We start from the raw sequence: 15,456 nt of genomic DNA, 5'->3' as shown, positions 1-15,456 counted from the left end.
CCTGTCATATTCCTAGAATACAGTAATTTACACTGCAAAAAAGGAAACTGCATAGTGATCCCTTTGTGTGGCTCTTACTGTAAACTCGCAGTTCTGTTAATGATTTTAGTACAAACTGGGGGTCATATTTAGTGATCATGGAAGACAACTTTTAAAGGAGATGACTGTTTTAAAAGCCATTTACGACTCTTTTAAAAGCCATTTAATCTTCTTTCTTACTTGTTGGTTGATTACTCAGGGGATTAGAAGAAATATAATGTACAGTGCTGCAAATGATCAGTTTTGATTTGAAAGTTTCAATATCTGTCTGGGTAGATAGTAAAAGGTTTTACTGTGTCAGGTACTTTAGCAAAACAACTACTTTTAGTTTGTTTTCTTTCAAATTGCATAAGGCCATACGTTTCAAATAATTACTGAAACCATGTAAAGAAAATAATTTACATTTCCCAACTTTTCTTTGTGTGACAGTCAGCAATGATTTTCTGTGTATTAATGTTCATTTCTGCCTGTTTATTACTTTTGCTGACAGCCTGGCATCTTCTTATGCATCTTCCAGGTATCTTCTTTCTAATGCAGCAGCATGAGCTGTCTTTGTCTCAAGCACTGTCATGAGTGCTTGAGCTGTCTTAATAGTTCATTAGCCCACTTTATGATATTGGCTTTCAGAAAGTAAATGGCAGAGAGAGCTAGGAGTTGGGTGTCTGCTTACTCTTCCATGGAAGGCTGGGGGCCCTCATAACATGGTTCAGTGAAGCATGGTACAGATAGGTATAAATATTTGGATGAATTGTATACTGCAAGCTTAGTGCTTTGAGTGGAAGGGAAAGCGGAATTTTAATTACTGGCAATAGTAACGAAAGAGAAAAAAGGGGGCTTACTGAAGTGCATGTGCCCTGATCCCCATTATTAATGAGTTTATGGCTATCAGCAGCTGAGGGTGTCTAATATATTGGTATTTACATGATGGCATATAACAAATACAGAACTTAAAGGAGCATATTAATGAGAAACTTGTATCCATTATTTATTTTCAGAAGTTTTCAATTTATTTAATTCTTCTCTACATTTAATCAAGCTAATAACCTGAAAGTGTGTTTTGAGTGACTCAGCTCTGCTAAAACCATTGTTTAAAAAAAAAAATCTTTTAATAATTGATTTGGAATCTCCAATCCATGCACACATTTATCTTGTCCTTCTATCACTACAGGTTATTTGTAGCATTTCCTCTTGTCTGTAGTTACTTTAGAAAAGTTCACTTTCTTATCTTCTGAATAAGTATGATGAGGACTTGCACTTTTTTTATTTGTTTCTCATTGACTTCCTTTCTTTTTTTTTCCTTTTGCCAGTTTATCTGTTTACATAGGTTACTGAAAAACATACTCTAAATGAATTGATAATTCATGTTAATGAAAGAAAGGTATTTGCAAGATTAAATGGTGAGCCTGATAAAGCTCTTCCAGTTATATGGCTTTAAATATTTAAAAGAAGATCTTATGCAAAATTCATTCAAAACATAATTCTTCCTTTTCTGTGCTGTATTCTTTCATACCTTCTCAATCATTGCCTTCCTTTCCCTTCCCATGTGGGGGGGTGGAGGGGAAGGTAAATTAATGACATACTGTATTTGTGCAGTTACAGTTCTGAAAATACAGGGTAGTATTTACAATCTTAAAGTCACATCAGTTTACAGTCATAGTTTCATACTTTGACATTCCTTTTCATGTTGAAATAATTGCAGGAATAAATGATTTCATTTAGATGTCTCTTACTGTATCTGCATATGAAACAGTTTTTAAATGACAGGAAACTATGTTCTAATTAAGGGGTAGGTCTGCATATCCTTACTCATGGGACTAGCTCTCATACATCTAGTAGGATGCATTTATTTGCATAGAATTACCTGTGAGGGCAAATGTTCTTATGAGTGTTCTGCACCCCACATTTCTGAGGGCCATTTATATCTTCAAGTGAGAGGAGTTGATGAAAGAACTCTGATTACTTGGTTGAAATTAAGTCTCCCGAGGTAGCATTATAGACTTTTTTTTTTTTTCCAACCAGCCAGACAGGTTTTGTGAAGTAGTTGAAATGATAAAGCCACATATTATTTTGCCACTGGAGGTCCAAATGATACCCAGTTCCTCCTTTGTAGATTTGACTGTGATTTATTTTGCAGAAGTGATTGGTTTGTTTAAAATAACTGTAAATTGAGGAGGATGAAATACTTGCTCAATTACTCAATGTGATCTAAACCCATTTCTCTTAAAAGAAGATCTTAATTTCTTCTTTTATATTATTTGGACAGCTTTGCAATTTTATTCAACGTTAATATTCTTTGTCATTAGAAATAGTGTGAAGCTGTATATAACTTGAAGTGTATTACATGGTCACTGCTATCTCCATGTATCTACAGAAAGGGGAGATATTTCACATTAATGTCAGTGACACAGATTGGTGTTTATACCAGAATTATATTTGTTTCCATGGTAACTAATTATTTAAACAAGAAAGGGGGAAGGAGAAGCAGAAGATTTAGGTAGCATATTTGAAAATAAGGTCAGGTCATAAAAGTGATGACAAGCCCTGTGGAACTTTACTGTGTTCTTTTTTGTGTGTTTTAAAAGGCACTGCAGGAAAGTATGAAAAAATCTTTGCTGCAGTCTCTGTTGTTAAGATGCATTAAAATTTTGTGTGGCACATGATTCAGTATTTCAGGGGAAATGCATCTGCCACTATTACAGTCTGCCCAGCCTCCAAATTTTCTTGCTGTGTGATGCTGTTGAATCAGTCTCCTGTTCTCTTGGAATCTTACCATCTTGGGCTACTTTCTGAGATCTGTTGCCTGTTTGTGCATCCATATTCCAGGTATTTGTACAACCCTGGTGTTTTAAGTTTCAGATAAGTCCATCACAGGAGTTCAATTTGAGTTGACTGTGAACATCAAGGGTTCCTTTGCTTGGTGATTCAGTCAAACACCCATTGGCAGAGATCATCTTAATCACCCATGCCAACAAAGCTCTTTCTGACTGATGCTTCATTTTTGAGATGAGAAGCTATGTGGACACTTCTCTGGCTTGGGTCCACTGATTTGTGAGGGACTGGTCCCCTTCACAGTGCTGTTGAGGTTTGGGCAAGATTTACATCCTCAACAGAATCGGGCTGCACATACACAGTGCAAAGCAGTTGCCTACATCGCACAGTTTGAGAACGTATACCTGCACTCTGCTTGGAAGAAAAATGTCCTGTTAATTTCTGTCATTTCTACTTTCTGAGATGTACAGCTAACTTTTCTTTCCCCTGCCTCTGCCAAAGAGGAAAGGGAGAATGCAAGTGGAATATGGCATCATTTATATTTTCTGTGCTGAGGAGTAAGAAGAGGAGTGCGCCTTTTATGTATGCAAAACTTCAGAGTCATATGTATTAGGGAATGCTTATACATATATGTGAATGCACATATGGGCTGCATATCTCAGAGAATGCAGGTGTAAGTAATGTTAGTTTTAGATGTATGCAGCCACATGAACTTTTGTTTTCAATCAGAATTCTGTTCTCTATTATTCATGAATAAATGACTGAATCTACCTGTGATCTGCTGCATATAATATATAAATATTCTCCGTATGTTTGTTTATCCATTTTCTAAGTATGATACATAACAAAAATTACATGAAGACTTCAGTACATCAAAAGGTGTCAATATATGAACCAGTGCGTTCTATAGTACAATAAAAATAGATAAAATTCAGTATAGATCAAAGAAATGTCATAAGCTATTGCTTCATTTCAGAAATAAACATTACTTAAAAATTTATAGAAATCCATCAAAATTATTTCATGGAATAACTTGAGAGAACTTTGTATAATCTACATGTGATTTTTATGCGATTGGTGTTTAAGAATAAAGTGATTTTATACATAAAGCCCATTATTTCTAGAAACATGACCTCTCTATGAAAGAAAAATCTGCTGTAACCATAAAGTTAAAGGAAACAAATACTGTGGGAAACCTAAATAGCTTTAACAGACTATTTTAGTTTAGATTTTTTTTTTTTTTCCATTTATATGATCTATTTACATCTTATGGAAGGGTAGTTATTTGAAATTTAAATAGTAGATTTATAAAACAGGCTCTGGAAAACAGTAACAGAGATTGAACTTTATGGATGACTTAAGGGTACTTTTTCTCCCATTATTTGTATTTATATGCATGTATATGTATTCAGAAGTTTTCATTACCATGCTGTTGCTAAGTAAGCAAATGGTTTAATTTATTGGCTTCTGTATAATGTTTTCCAACTAGTACTTTATCATGTTCACTAAATGGGGGGAAGGATTTCACCAGCAGTTTCTGCAAACCTCACTGTTTCAGGGGTGGTATATAGGCTGGTGGAACAACTCTTGATAACAACATTATGGCTTTTTTTTATTTGTTTTTCTACAGTCCATAGAGTGTCAGGCAGGCAGGATTATACAAGGGTATGACAGAGAGAGGAGGTAAGGATGTGTCTGGGGAGGATGTTTTTTGTTTTGTTTTGTTTTGTTTTCCTCCTTGCATCTTGCCCATGGAGCTCTGTATCAGAAAATGAGCTTTTGAATGACTTTTTAATGCATGAAGTGGGAGAACCATCATGTGTGTCTCATATGCATTGTAAAAATGATACAAGTGTAGAGAATATGCTGGACCAGAAGGAAAATGTGAAAGAGAGGGCAGTGGCCTAGTTCACATCCTAGAGAAAATAAACCTAAATATTTTTGTTTTTAACAGTAAACAGGGTTTTCCTGTTGAATGTTTTGTCAGAAATGTACAGAGGTATCTGATTTTAATTTGTAGTGTTCGGCGCAGTCTCCATTTCTTTAATTTGTCTTTACAGAGAAAAAACAGGATAAAGAATGTCTCATTAATTATACTTATTTATACTAAATGATTAAGTACGGTATCCTTTTTTGATATATTTTTGTTTTCGGCTGTTGTTGTTTTTTGTATTCTACTAATCCAGCATGTATTGTATATATTTCAGTGCTGGATTTGTTCTTGCTTATGAATTTGCAAAATGCACAGCAGAGCCTACCCATTTTGGAGCAAAAGTTCTAAGGTATTCAGTCACCATAGAACAGCTGCATGTCTGAGGTTTGTGTGTGAAAATTATATGTTTTGAAAGGTCTGCTTCTTTATCAGGTTCTTTTTTATGAATGTAAGAATTTTCTGGGGTGATAATACGGTAGCATTTTGTGTTCTGACACTGTTGTAATTTCCACCCAACCCAAAACTTTCAGTCAGTTCCTGACTTTTGTTTGGCCATCAAATTGTACTTCAAAGTCCCTTCCTCCCTGCTGATGAGAAGCGTAAGAAGTGTTCCTTCACGCTTGCATAACCTTTGTCATCAAAGCACTTTACTGGCTTTTATTCCATCACTTCATCTATTTCTGACGTTTGCCTTCTCTCTTTCTGTGTAGTGAAAGTATGGCTTGTAGCTAATGTCCCTTAAATCCCAGAGGTATACAATGACTGATGATAAAAAAGAAAATTCTTACATTTTTTAACTTCCTGACCCAGCATTTCTCTGAGAACAGAGAGGCAAAGGAAGATAGCAGGGTCGGCAGACTTGTTATCACCAAGTGGTTAGAGGGCAAGGAAAGAGAGAAGCTATTTTTGTGGCATGGGCTGCTAGCCACAGTTTTACTAGTTTGAGAAATCATAGCCAGAGGTTTAAATAAACTTTTGTTTTTCAAAAAAGTCAATGGCAGTTAAGGGTGTTGAAATTGGAAATCGACTAAGCCATTGACTTCTAGACAAGGAAAGACATTATTAAAAATTCTCTGAAAAACAGGAAGAGACTGGTTTTAGGATGAGGAAAATTGCAAAACGAAACTGCTTACTCTCTGCTTTGTGGGATTTGAAATTGTCTTCCTAAAGCATCTCTTTCCTGTCAAATTTGCAGCTGTTTCTGGCAGGCTATTCAGTATTTTCGATGCATGAAAGCAGAAATATATTGGTAATGAAATAGTTGAAAGTTCTGGAAACAATTGAATCTTTTAGTATTACACTGCTGTTTTATTGGATTAACTAATGTTTATGAGGTATTTTAAGGTTTAAAAGAAAAAAAAAAAAAAAGCAAAGCTGTGCAAGACACATGGAGTGTTAATGCAACAAAGGAATGCTTGATGTTCTGCAATGCACAGCAAGATATATGTTGAGTTCGTTCAGTCATTTTCCTCCAAAAGCTGAAATCAAATGCAAAAGCATAGAAAATATTTTCTCTTTGCTTCCTTTTCTTTTTCTTGCTGAGAAAATTTAAATCACATGAAGTCATACAAAATTTAGAGTACTCAAATAGGATTATTAGATGGCTAAAGTACTGATGTCTGCATTTTTATGTCTAAAATGGTCAAAGCCAGTCCTCTCTGATGGTTGATACCAACTGATGTTTTCTATAGTCTTTGAATTTTCAGTCACAAAGTAGAATAGTCATGCTTGGCACAGATTAATGTTTTTACTTTTTGTCTTTGAGGAGAAACTAATGTCTAAATGGTATTATAGTCTAAAATGTGGCTTTTTTTTCCACTGATGAGGAACTTATATTGTAACAGTTTTAATATTCACTGGCAAAGCATTAAAGAGATTCACCCCTCCGATATCTTTGCTATTATCTATTTTGTGGCTAGAGTTTTTACACACCCAGAAGAGTCAATTTAATGTTTTTCTTGACTGCTAAAAAAGGCATGTCTGTGCATTTGCAAATATTAAAATGTGTGCTTAAACAGTAGAGTATGATAGAAAGAACTTCAGCCAATTAAAAAGGAGGAAACTCCAGGGCAAAAATCAAAAATGTGAAATAGGTCTTTGTTTGCTTTGCTTTTCATGTTTGTTGGATACTGATTAGTAATATCTTCAGTTCTGATTCATCCTTCCCTCTCAAAATGTGCTTGTGGAGAACTGGAGGAAAGTGTCTTGACTAAAAGAATACCTGCTTCCTATCTCACCCTGAAAATATGTAATCTTTGGACTTTAGAGGGCCAGAACAGCTCATACTAATGAGAAATTCTGCAGTTTATGAGTCTCAATTCTGGGTTTTTCAAGATGCAGCTGCCTCTCTACGCTATTCTGCTATATCTCTCGGTGGCCTATATTTTTTTACAGAGTTTTAATCTAGAAGTTTAGGAGGAGTGAAATTTTTTCAGGTTAACCTGGATGTGGGAACAGATGACTGAGAGTTCAGAGAATTAAGAGGAATACTGCAGTGGTTCAGCCAAAAACAAAATGACAACAAGATAGGGTTAATACAATTATGAAGAATCCGCAGCTAAAAATGTCTCTGTATGTGGTTGGAAACAGCATATAACATACTATTAGTGTTTTCTGCCAATCTCAGAATTTCTCAGAAAGTACAGATGCTTTTCTGACAACAGTTTTTTGTTTGTTTGTTTATATGGCCTTTTTGAATTTACCCATGAGCAGTGTCTGTATAGAATGGTTTGGGTGGACTATTGAGCAAAACTGGTAGAATTTCTATGTTGTGACAAATTTGATGGCTTTCCTCTTAGATTTCTCATATGACTTGCTTTCTCCCAAAGCCCAAAAAAGGGTTGAGGTCAGTAGAGCTATGCAAGTATAGATTCTCTTTTCTATGATGTGTCAGAAAGTGCCTTTTTTTTTTTTTTGTGTGTGTGTGTGTGTGTATGTGGAGGGTTTACCATCTCAAAAGTTGTTCAGAATTAAAAATGTGAAAATATGCACACAAGAGACACATCATCAGAAGTGACCTCCAGAGAGTTTGTTTTAAAACTGCAGACAAACCACAGTTTTTCATATTTCTACCTTTCTGTTAGTAGAAGTTATTTTAACGTTGACTTTGCCAATTGGTGAATCTTTGTAGTTCAAGAAGATCAGCATACCCCACCACGTGTTAAAACATTCTACCAATGTCACTTAATCTCACATAATGCCACATGAGTCTGCAGACTACTGTGAATGTATAACTGTTGGTCCATGCGACTGAACTGTGTTCTAGTTCTGATTTATTTATTATAATTTCTAACACTGAAAATTTCACTTGTGTGCTGTGCCTTTCCTCCCATGCTAATTATTAGATTATTTTCTGACCATTTGTTGCTTTATTACATCTGTCTGAAGACTTCAGCACTTCATAGAACAGATTTGGGCTGGAGGGGAGAGGGGAGATTTGCTTTTAGTTTTACCCAAAATTTTAGGAAATTACTGATCTGTATAATGAATTAAAATCCAGGAGCAAACAAACAACAAAAAACAACCTTGAAATAGTTGAAAAAAAAAAAAAAAGGAAATGTAAAATTGAAAAGATTTTTAATCCACATCTGTTTTGTTTTGTTTGTTTCTTTGGTTGGCTAGTTTATAGTATGGCTTATATGTTTCTGCAATCTGGTTTCTTGTAATGCACATTCATTTACTAGTTCTAAAAAATATGTTTATTATCTCAATAATAAAACCAGATTCCTACCCATCATTCTCCTCACTAATTGTATTTAGTTCTTGAGCCTTTTGTCTGCATCTTCTTTTATGTATTAATCTGTTCATTGAGGATACTTTCGTGTACACATCTTAAACCAGTATAGCTTGTAGTGCTGATATTTATGATTCTTCAGTTAATTTTATGTCACTGTGGAAGTGGCTTAGCTACATTTTATTTTTTTTGCTCATGCTTACAGTGGTGGACGTTTCCTGTTCAAATAAACTTTTTAGATGCTTCTAAAGATTTTGTTGTTGTTGTTGTTGTTATTCTTTATTAACATTTTGATATGGCAGTTGAAGTTAGATAGTGTATGGCTTCCACAATCTTGGTAGATGTCCTATTACGGTTCAGATTCACTAAATATCCACACATTTCTCCATGTTTGTGTCTGTGGTGCAAGATCCTTACCTGCAGTTTTACTTGCTTAGTTGGCACTTTTGTTTCTCTTAGTAGTTTTTTTTTTTTTAATAGAAAAAATAATAGTGACACTGAGGCTAGGCACTGCAATTTATCATGTCTGCACTGAAACCACTCCTAGTTTTTATTAGTCCATCATTGTTTTCCCATGCAACAAGTACAATTCTATGGGAAATGAGACTCCAGTAATGTCCAATTCTTCTATGCAATTATGCAATATTATCACAGCAAAATTAATAAAAACAGCATATGGAAATTCGCAAGTAGCTCAATAGTGTTCAATATGATCTTGCTTTCTAACAATGGTCTGTAAATCACAGACTGAAAACTATGATCGGGATTAGAGGAAAATCCATGCTATGTATCCTCTGAAGAGGCACAAAGAAAAAGACTTGAGTTATTTGACTTCCTCGTTACTTTGCTAAAGAAGCAGTAACCCTCCCCTATCATGAGACATCTGTAGTGTGGGATTTTTCTTCTCTAAATTTAAAGGGCAGCAGCAGAGCAATCTGTTGTTTGTATAGAAGAGAGTGATGGTGAAGAAAGAAAATACACTCAAGGGAATATCTACTCTGCTCTAAGAAGCCACTTGAAAAATAAGCACAGAGAAACATTTGCACAGCATGCAGCACAGAAACAGAGGAAAAGCAGGAGGCCGTGGGTAGGCTTCCAATATAGAACACGAACATGGAGTATGTTCTCCTAAGAACAGATCCATTTTTAAAACCTGTAGTTCTGAAATTCACTGATTAGCTTGGGCAGGAGGACTTGACAGTATTCTGAGCTACAGCTATGGTTTTGAGGTCATGGAAAAAGCTTCTCCCTGTTAACCTAAACTCAGAGGTCAAGGCCAGGTGTAAATCAAGCAGATATTGTTATTTGGAATAATTTAATATTTCAGATTGATGAAAAGGATGTATGTGAAGGTGCTTTGACTTTAGACTAGTTATATTCAAAGTAGTGAATATAAATGTGCTAATTGTTTGAGCGAATTGTTGACTATGCTAAGTGTTTTGTAGTATCTATGTGTGCAGATGGATTACTTGCTAGTCTTAATGTAAGCAAACAGGGCCAAATGAAGGCCATTTGGGGTGAAACTAGAAGTCAATTAAAGATTCTTTTTTCTGGCATAAATTTTGGGCATGTGTATGTGGAGCATGAAAGTAGGAGGCTTGGTTTGCAGGGATCTCCACAATGGCAATCCCAATGACAAAGAAATGAAACTTTTTTTTTTTTCTTTCTGTTAGTTTCCCATGTTATTAGAAAAGTCTTGCTTTTAGTATCTTTGGATACTACCAATCTTTTTTGAGTCCTTGTATGCAATTTCAACAAAATTTAGCCTTGCTTTTTGTGAAAAGACAAAATGAAATCTTGCATCCCCAAAATAAACAGATGCATTATTAGTTATATTCTGAAATCAGTAACATGGTTTAGAAATCATGGTAACATACCTGGAGGGTGACATGATACTTACTATTATGTTCTGAAGTCAGTGCACAAACCCACTGCAGACTTAAACCCAAGTACAGTAATGGTAGCTGTATTAGAGAGAATTTGTTATAAAAGCTGCACACTATACTGCTCAAGAAAGGCAGCTGCTTTTGCATCACATTCTTTTGAATAATTAGCTAACAACAGTTAGCTGGTAGTGATGTGATACCTAGTTTGAAAGCCAAGGGAAAATGAATTTCTGTTGAACTATGCACAAATAGTAATTACTCGTAGTAAACATTAATGTTCTGTTTCTCCAGATGCTTCTTTGTGCACTACCCACAACACAGTAGGCCTATATTTTGTTGTTGTTGGGTTGTTCTTATGTTGTTGTTTGTTTGTTTTTTAAAGAAGCCGGACAAATCTGGATTGCTGGAGCTTGCAATTGTGAAAAATAGTAAACACTAGCTGGTAAAACCTTATTAGAAAGAGAAGGAATCTTAAGTAAAAATGCTAACAAGTGATAAAAATACATTTAACTCATTTACAGCTAATTTTAAATTTCTTACAGGGCCTTACACTAACTCTGCAATTAGGTGTTGAGGTATTTTCCAGATTCTCATTTTGGCAATCTTTACCATCTTGAAGGACTCATTGGCTGAATAGTTTCTATGTAGTGTAAAATGATAGGCCACTGGAAGATCTACAGTTTCAATACAGATGGGCAGAAAATACTCTCAATCCTCTTTCAAAGGAAGTGTAACTTTTGAGTTTAAATCAAATCTTCTCAGTTTTATGCAATTTCCTTGGTACATTTTTATGCCTAGTAGAACAATGCGTTGGTAACTTTCATTGTTGCTGTTTTTTCTTGCACTGTTAAATTGTCAGTTATTTCTAGTAGGCTTAAATTGTATTAGAAAGTACCCTGTATACCTTGAGTTATATTTAGAGGGCCACATTCTGGAATTTAAAGATGATTATCAAAATGAAACCACAAAGTTAAATGAAAATTCTTAGATTCTTATACATTTTTCTCTTTTTAGGCTAGAAATTACTAGATTCAACAAAGATACAAATCTATTGAATTTTCCTAAATTATGTTTACATGAAATATTTGAGGTCTACCATGAGTTTCTCCTGATTTAAGTCTTTGGAAATATAAGAATCCATACTTTCTAGTCAGTTCATTGCAGCTCTTGAAATTCATATTTTTCTAAAATGCTTGTTCTACCTTTGGATAAATAGATTCACAATGTCAATCATAGAATTGAATATGAATTCTTGACTAATACTTAATATATTTGTTTCCAAAGACATGGAATATTTCCTTGTTCTTTTGGTCTGCTAGCCTTATTTCTAATTGCTCATCTGTTTTACAGATAAATTTTGGTATTTCACTTGGTCACTTAGAAGATTTTTTTTGTTTGCTTTTTCCTTTTCTTTTTGGAATTAACATATATTAAAAAGCTTGCAAAGTCACTCATCAAAGATAGAAAAGAACTCACATTTTTTCATACCTCTGTCCTATTGATTTGTTTATAAATAGATAGATAGATAATGTTTTTATGAAGTTGCTCTGGTCTTCTGTTGAATTGCATAATGTCCTCACCTATGGTGTCCATCACCTTTCCTGACTTGTCTAATGTATCAGTTTCTACAACACTTTTGGAACTAGATCGTATAATCCTATGATATTATTTTGCTGCTGAAACCTTCTGGCTGAATTACTACTAAAGAGGTGTATGGTACAAATATGATGGACAGAGTGTGTTTTATTGCTTTGAGTGTTACAATGTTCTTTCAAATGCTGTGGCTGGACAAGGCGAATGCTGATTTGCCCTGTTCTGACCTAAGGTCAGGTAGAGCCATTTGTGCACAATGCACTAGATTGCTCCTTCTCATGGATATAAGAGGGAAATGAAGAAGAAATACACTTCTGGTGCACAAGCTGAGGCAAGAGGAAAATACAAGTGAGCATGCAGGAGACCCACAGTGCCGAGACTTCTGAGGAAACACATGAAATGTTTTACCTAGAGATATAACAGAGCATGTGTCAGTCTACTGCATCCAAGGAAACTTTGAAGAATAGCTTGATTGAGAGCAAGCCTGAGAGTAAGGAAAAACTCTGCAAGGATGCAATAGGAAGACATTTATTTACAAATATTATTTATTTATGATCTATTTCTAATCTCTCTCATCACTCTCAATTTTCTTTATTTGAAAAATTACTTGTTGTGTTGTGTATTTTCAAAAAAAAAAAAAAAAAAAAAACCACCTTGGTATTTGAGCTTAAAAGCCATTCTGATCTTTTTAGATCAGAATCTTTTCAGTGCTTGCTTTTAAGAAAAGGTCTAGGCAGTTTTTTTGTCAAAGGCCTGACCACTCTGAGATTCTGTAACAGGTCCTGGCAAATTCATATATACTCTCAATTAATATTGGTATTTTAAATGCTATTTGTGCTTACTGATACTTTTCTGGATTTATGGGACTACATGAATTGGATATTAAACAAAAAGTGGTTTTGTACATGTATTTGTATTTTCAAATGTATAACCATAAAGAAAAATATTCTAGATTTTATGTACATATGGGTGCTTTCTTGTCACCTGAACTGACCTCAGTTTAAATTTTGACCATTTCTTTTTGTGATGCAAGGTTATATTCAAACAGAAAATTTCAACAGAAATTTGTTTGTTGACTATTTTGGACTATAATTGAGTATTTTTTGTAGAATATCCCGAGTTGGAAGGGACCAACAAAGGTCATCAAGTCCAACTCCAGGTTCCACACAGGTCTACCCAAAAACTCAGACTGTATGACTGTATGACTAAGATGTTTGTGAACATCTACTTTAGCTAGTAGAATTCGTCATTACACCAAAACTTTTTAAATTTAATACAAAAAGAGCTCTATATCAAGTTTTGTTTCACTTTGTTCCCATAAAAAATGAAACCGATTTTACAGATAGACTTGTTCATAAGGGAAGTGCTTGTCTCATTGACAGAGCTAGTATTAGGAAAACATGCTTGTCTGTTTGTTCCCCTTTTGGCTAGAATGTAATAGTTCAGGGTTTAAGTTTTCCTGTTTATCAGTATTAAATTAATGATGGGTAGATATATAACACTCAGTTTTGGAGTAAAAAGAAAAACAGCCAAAGAGTTTTTTGTGACAGTGTTGTTAATACCTTTTACATTTGTTTTGTTTCACATGGCCTCAAAGTCTGTAGGTCTCCCTTAGTCCACTGTTAATACTACCTTGAAGACTCAAATCTACACAAGACTTTTGTATCACTGTTTTCATTATGTCCCTAAGCAGTAAACCCTGAACTGCACTGGGTATTTCTTCTCTCAAAGAGGAATCAACTGCTGAGCAAACAATTGACTGCAACCTTTGAAGAACTGCAGGCAATGCCTGATAGGCTTGTCCCATTGCTTCGAAGGAACCAAACAACAAAGGAGTATATTGTTGCATTTACTGTCTAGGTTGCATTTATTGATGATACAGTAAAGATTATTGTCTATAAATCAGCTTTTCTTGTGGATAGTATCCAGCAGTGTGTTGGTTTGGTTCATCCAGTACATACAGTCTATTTTGAGAACATGAGGATTAAAATGCATCTCTTTCTTTCATGCTTTCAAACACAGGAAATATTTTGTATCTTCTAGCCTCTGTGGTTTGCCTTTTTATTTCCCATTGGTGGGGGCAATATGTAGAGTTTCTAATGAAGATGAACTTTAAAGGTGGAATTTTGCTCAGGATGAGGGCAAGGTCACTTATCTGTCCCAGCATCTGGAAAGCAGGCTTGCTCCTTAACATAGCTAGATGCAAATTGTTCAACGAAACATGTTTTCTATTGGAAAAATGCCAGTTATTTGGTTCTTCCAGATCCTTGATAAGTGCCTTAATCACTGGACCATAGCTAGTTCCTCATGCTATGCCTTCAGGAAAGTGTTGGCAATTACACTAAATGCAATGACTCCTAAAGAGAATAAGAGCTCTGTACCTTGAGGCTTAAAGCATGTCTTCTGATATTTCAGATACTCAGCTTGAGATATTTGGCCCCACACAGAAAATAATGAGTGAAGATGAGATGGACTGTGGGACGATTGTTTTTGTTGTTTTTTTTTGGTTTGGTTTGTTGTTTTGTTTTTTAAGTAAAAGTTTTGAAACTCTTTGCCACTTGATGCTGTTGGTGCAGTTTACATCGGTTCAGAGAGATTTGGATTAATCCTTAGAAGAAAAATAAATCCATAAAGAGCTGCTAAAAACAGAAATATTTAAGAAACTCCTGATCTATGACTTATTGCGTGCTGGATGAAGACATCCAATATACAACATAGGTAGTGATGAGCTAAATAGTCAGGATGGCTATTCTTATATTCTTTATGTGATTATGGGGAAGAATAGTGACACGAACGTAAGTCTGCAGGTGAGGTAATTGGCTGTTCATATGGGACATAAGAGTGGTGCCTGCTTTGCAAAATATTTCTAAGCTGAGTCTTTTTGCGTATTAAATTGAATTCCTGTTTTCTAGTCAACCTTTCCTTAAGCAAAAATATTAGGAAAGGAAACTCCTGGATGATAAGTAATGGTTTGATGGTGAGGTTGTCAGTTCGTGGTAGAGGAAGTTTATAAGCTGTGAAATAAATTAATCTCATTATGTTTTCATGTAGGAGGAACAGGAAAAATAATAAGAGCAAGAACAAAGAGAAGCAGGCAATTGCTTCTTAGTAAGAGGCACAGTCCTCAAACAGAAAATAGTGTAATAGCAAGTGAGAATTTCTTTCCCTGCTGAAGTATCTTGCTTAACTAATGTAGCATTTCTAGTGCCTCCGTCTCTGAGAAATCCTCACTACGTCTTCATTTTAGAAGTGCTTTGGTATTTGGAGGCCAAACAATTACAGTTCTAGTACACTGCAGGAGTCAGTGCTCCCATTAACAGTAATGGAGGTTGGGTCTCTGCTCCTGAACACGACACTCAATATTCACCCATAATTGTCTATGAAATCAAATCATATCCACTTTATTATTTGACATCGCTCCCACTGACAGTTCTGTAAACACATCAAAATTGCTTTCTTGGATGTTTGGCACATACCCTTTTGTATCCTTTGAGCCATTTCTA

Source organism: Netta rufina (genome assembly GCF_964035555.1).
Source record: "Netta rufina genome assembly, chromosome: 12".
Classification (NCBI taxonomy): domain Eukaryota; kingdom Metazoa; phylum Chordata; class Aves; order Anseriformes; family Anatidae; genus Netta; species Netta rufina.
This window is presented reverse-complemented; position numbering follows the sequence as displayed.